Here is a 6,005-nt window from a genome sequence, read left to right as displayed (position 1 = left end):
GTTACAAGAGTGACATTTTTTTGGATTTGTCATATTGAATACTGTTTATGTGATATATATTGAAAATGAGTTGAAAAACATTTTTTTTATATTGTTATGGATACTAATATGGGAGGGTGGCAGTGAACGACAGCAACAACCCGAGGAGACCAAGTTAAATCCAGCTCTTGCCCAGATTCTAATCAAAATCAATACAGATGCCGCTTGTTGTTATTCAACTGGACAAGCAAAATCAATACAGATGCCGCTTTTCGTTATTCAACTGGAGAAGCACATCACAGCAGTAAGATTCAAATCCTATTAGATTCATTCCTTAAGAAATAAGTTTCTCCTAGATAGGAGGCCGTTCAATATCATGGTTTGCTTCCTTCCTACGATGTCTTCCGGGTGCATTATGAAAAGACGTCGGGATGAATGCTATCACTTTTTACCTCATATGAATAAACACCATCTACTAATAAATTATTATATGTATCAGATGTCCCAGAACGACTAGAGACAAAAACCTAAAATATTACATAAAAGAAAACTAATTTTTAAAAGCATTAGAGTTTTTTTTTTTTTTGGTTTTTTAGGAGCTTTTATTTTTGTGTCATTGTCCCCACCTCATCCTGCGAATCCAGAGGCCAGAAGATAAGAAATATATGGGACAATTGAAAGTGCACAAAAAACAAATGAGCATACAATTTGTGAACAAACCCAAGTAACAGATCTATCCGTGTCACAATCTGTTAATAGTTGTACAACTTGAACATAAATTAACATCCTTAAACATGTTAATTTCATATTAAACGAGTAAATATCCCCCATCATCAGGGACATATCAATGGCACACTAAAAAAACATTATATGAATATGATAAAAGAACAAAAGCATCATTCTAAATGGGGGGAAAAAAAATACTCCGTGTATCAACGCTACCTATGGCCCACTTGAATGAATAAAGAAAATTAAGATCTCATTTCATTATGGAGAGCTTTTTGACCTTTAACTCTTTTCAAAGAAGAATCATCCTTTAACCAACCACTTAAATATCTATTTTTTTTAGTAAAATTCGAACTATATATACATTATTTCAATTATATTTTATGAAAAGAAATATTTTTATACCACATAGATATCAGATATTGTATGCTTTATTTTCATAAATAAATGTAATAAAATATGGCTAATCATGTTCCTAGCATTTTCTTTGAAGTAGTATTTTTCAAATCATTTGATAGTGTTAATATAAAAAGATATCATTAATTATATTCATATTTTTTCATAAAATTTTAATATATTTTTATACCATTTAATTTGAGTTATGATATTTAGATAACAATTATTTAGGTAAAACATGAGTTTGTAATATAGTGGTACCCTGATATTTTTATTTCTATTCAACAGGAAAAATCTATCACCCTGGCCCTTCTATACTCCCACATTATTAGGAGAAAGTAAATCAACAAATAAAATTAATCATCACATAAAAAAAATAATTTTTTAGTCTTTATTAAGATTCTATCCTCACTCTTATATGCTGGCACTATTTTTATTTCTACGGACATTTAGATGGCATATAATAATATTTAATTAAAATATAATTAGATACAGCGACAATTTACCAAAGGGCGCACCTAAAAATTTAAATTTACCAAAAGACATATGCTATTTTGGTATTTACCAAAGAATGCATTTTTTTAAATGCATTTCTTATTTTATCCTTCTGACAATTTGACTTTTTCTATCGTTTTCTTTTCTTCACTATATTTCTCTCTCTTCTCTTTTTTGATCGGCAGAAATACTAACATTAGTTATTTTTTTCATAAAATTTTAATACATTTGAAGAAGTAAAAATAAACAATGAATAACATATTTGAACTCCTTGTAATTTTAGAAATCCACTGGAACTAAAATGAGTCTAATCGGAGCTCTCTAGGTCGATCAGTGGGTTTCGGTAAAAATCCACTGATGGACCTAGAGAGCTCCGATTGAACTCATTTCAATTCCTATGGATTTTTGATGTTATAAGGAGTTCAAAATATGATGTCCATTATTTATTTCGACTTTTCATAGTTGTTAACATGCAAAATCAAAGAATCGACAAAAAACTCAACGTTGGGCCTGATATGGACTCATATCAGGCCCAATGTGGGCCTGATATGGAATCATATCAGGCCCAACGTGGACCTGATATGATTCCATATCAGACCCAACTTCCATGTTGTAAAAATTCAACCGTCGTGATTCACATGTGACCCGACAATACTCAATGTACCTTTTACAGATTGAGTTTAGAGTTTATACATGCTTTGTGTGTATATGGAAAATAATAAAAAGATTGATTATGTGAAAAATAAATACCTCTTGAGCTAATTTTCCCCTTCTGCAACATCAGTACTTTTAGTGGTTGTAGCACCACTTGCGTGCACTTTGATAATATTACTTGCAATTTTCTGTATGATACCTAAAGTTAAGTCAATCTGAAAAACAACAAATAATTCCAGCACAAATCTTAAATTAATATGCACCTTATCTTGCTCATACAATCTGACATCTTTCATGATGAAGATGAGATCAAATCTAGAGATAATGGTTGTCTGCAAATCAATATTATCCGATGTGCTCTGAAAAAAACAAGAAATCATCTGAGCAATTGAATTTTTTTTATACCGAGTAATTAACTAAAATAACTAAGCCCTTGCAAAATTTAAAAAGTTCAACTAACTTACTTTGAGATCATCATACCGTCCAGATGGAGGATTAGCAGCAGCAAGCACTGATGTTCTGGAATTGAGTACTGTGGTAATTCCTGCAATAGCAATAGAAATAGTTTGCTGATCATTCATATATGGAAGTTGGGCCTGATATGGAATCATATCATGTCCACGTTGGGCCTGATATGATTCCATATCATGCCCACGTTGGACCTGATATGAGATCATATCAGGCCCAACGTGGAGTTTTTTTACCGATTCTTTGATTTTATATGTTACAGGTATGAAAAGTCAAAATAAATAATGGACATCATATTTGAACTCCTTGCAACATCAGAAATCCATAGGAACTGAAATGAGTTCAATCGAAGCTCCCTAGGCCCATCAGTGGGTTTCGGTCAAAACTCACTGATGGACCTAGAGAACTCCGATTGTACCTATTTCAGTTTCTATGAATTTCTGAAATTGCAAGGAGTTCAAATATGGTGTCCATTATTTATTTCGACTTTTCATAGCTGTTAACATGCAAAATCAAAGAATTGACAAAAAAAACCCCACGTTGGGCCTGATATTGACTCATATCAAGCCCAACGTGGGCCTGATATAGAATGATATCAGGCCCATGTTGGGCCTGATATGGAATGATATCAGGCCCACGTTGGGCCTGATATGAATCCATATCAGGCCCAACGTGAAATTTTTTGCCGATTCTTTGATTTTGCATGTTAACATCTATGAAAAGTCGAAATAAATAATGGACATCATATTTGAACTTCTTGCAATTTCAGAAATCCATAGAAACTGAAATGGGTGCAATCGGAGTTCTCTAGGTCCATCAGTGGGTTTTGACCAAAACCCACTGATCGACCTAGAGAGCTATGATTACACTCATTTTAGTTCCAGTGGATTTCTAAAATTGCAAGGAGTTCAAATATGTTATTCATTGTTTATTTTTGCTTCTTCAAATGTATTAAAATGTTATGAAAAAATTAACTAATGTTGGCATGTTCTGCCAATCAAAAAAGAGGAGAGAGAAGAGAGAGAAATATAGTGAAGAAAAGAAAACGGTAAAAAAAGTCAAATTGTCAGGAGGGTAAAATAGAAAATGCACATAAAAAAGTACATTCTTTGGTAAATACTAAAGTAGCGTACGTCTTTTGTTAAATTTAAATTTTGGATGCGCCCTTTGGTAAATTATCGTAGATACAATGTAGGCGCTTTTCACATTTCAATAAAAATAAATAGAAAGTATTTGTCACATGGTCCATTATAATATAGTTTTAAAATTTTCTTTCGCAGTGGAAGGACTTGGCAATTAATTTATGATAAATAACCTCCTATTACTTTCTTTCTGATTTATGTTAATGATCAATAAAAAAAATTTATAGGATATTAGTCATCCCAAATTTAACGTTACCTAATTTGATTAATTATCTTTAGTCAACTAATGACCTCTATTATGGTGGAGCAGAAAAATATTCAGTTGCCACTTAGGTATTTATGGTGTATTTGTAGAAATTTTTCTTTAAAAAATAGAATTATCGATGAATAAAAATAATCGATAATTATGTTTTTTTGACCGGTAATATGGACTATCTATCAAAATAATTTTACTGGGACTTGGAATTCATGATCGATAAATTTTATTCCCCGACAATTTTATTAGCCGATATTTGTAAACAATATTACCAACCATTTTGGTCAGTAAATCTTCTTAAAAAATATCTACCAAATATATATTTGGTCGATAATTTTTTAAAGTAAAATGACCAATATTTTTTAAAAAAAAATACAAACCGAATATATATTTGATTGATAATATTTTAAAAGGTTTATCAACCTATATTTGGATGATAATTTACTTAGAAAATTATCGCCCAATATATATGATCCTGTCCAGGAATGTCAACTGATGTTTCACCGATGAGCTGGCTAGATTACCAACTTAATTGTCAGTTGCTCAATAACAAGGAGGATAATGATGTAATCTAAAACCTGTGCAGAAGAAAAAAGGCAACCAAAAAAGAGAGTTAGGGTGACGACCAAGGAGTTCCTGGGCGTAGCCACTTTAACGCTTAAATTAGAGGAGGAATATGAAGATTAGGGTTTTGATATGTAGAACGACGTATGTATTGTTGGAGCAATCTGGATGCCCTAGATTTTGATGTTTGGGCAAAGGTTTACGTTAGGTTTATTGTTGTATTTAATATGTGATCCGGCAGTAAGGACAGGGGACCCCCTTTGTGGGGAGCCAATGACACGTAGAGGTCAGAAGTCAAAAGGGTCAGCATGAGGTCCAGCGATCGGAGAAGGGTCGGGTCAACCGGCCGAACGGGTTCGAGCAGAATCAAAGACAACCCGACGGGAAGTCGGGTTTCCGACGCTCATGGTGAATAGGGTCACCGGGCCGAGCGGGTAGCCCGCTCGGCCGAGGCGTAAAGCAGCAATGCTGTGAAGGAACAGTCTCAGCCGAGCACGCGACCGGAAATCTTCCCGGTCGGACCTATACCTACGCCCGGTCGGAAGTGATGTGCCTGCCGAGCGGCTGGACGCTCGGCTCGGGGAAAAAAGAGACAAGGACAAGGGGACATTGGGGAACATCATCTTCTGACAACAGGCATGTTCGACGACCAGGCCATACGCAGAATCCTACGACGAAATGTTCTACTGTCCCATCCAAAAGGTGCTCGGACTGTAGCAGTATAGTGTCAGGCATGCTCCTCTGGTAAGCCCATACTAAGATATGGTAAAGGACACGTGTACGCCTCGACAAGTGTGCACAAGCCTCCCTAGAGCTCTATATAAGAGCCCACAAACTTCATCGGAGGTATGCAATCTCTCATCTTTGGAGCCACTTCATCGTTTTCCTCTTACCTGACTTGAGCGTCGGAGGGTCGTCGCCGGGAACCCCTTCCCGGCCCGACTTCCTTGCAGGTTCGCCGGAGATCCGGTCAGCTGATCGGAGATAGAGGAGAGCGCCACGTCCTCAGCGTCCGTCGACTCAGCGCTCGGACATGATCAAATTGGCGCTGTCTATGGGAACGCACCTGCATCCGAGCGGAAGAGATGGACGAAACTGGACGACCTCATACCGTGATGCTCTCCCAGGAGGAGCTCGACGCTCTAATCGAGGCAAGAGCAGCTAAGCTCGTGGAGCAACAGAAATAGAAGGCGCAAGCCGAGCGACTAGAGCAACAAGCGACGTCAGCGTCAGGAGGCCGAGCGGCAGCAGAGTTCCGACCGGAGAACATCTCAGCATGGGGCCGAGATAAGGATCCGATCGGCATCCAAGGAGAAGCACCGCCT

This window comes from Zingiber officinale, chromosome 7B (genome assembly GCF_018446385.1).
Source record: "Zingiber officinale cultivar Zhangliang chromosome 7B, Zo_v1.1, whole genome shotgun sequence".
Taxonomy (NCBI): domain Eukaryota; kingdom Viridiplantae; phylum Streptophyta; class Magnoliopsida; order Zingiberales; family Zingiberaceae; genus Zingiber; species Zingiber officinale.
This window is presented reverse-complemented; position numbering follows the sequence as displayed.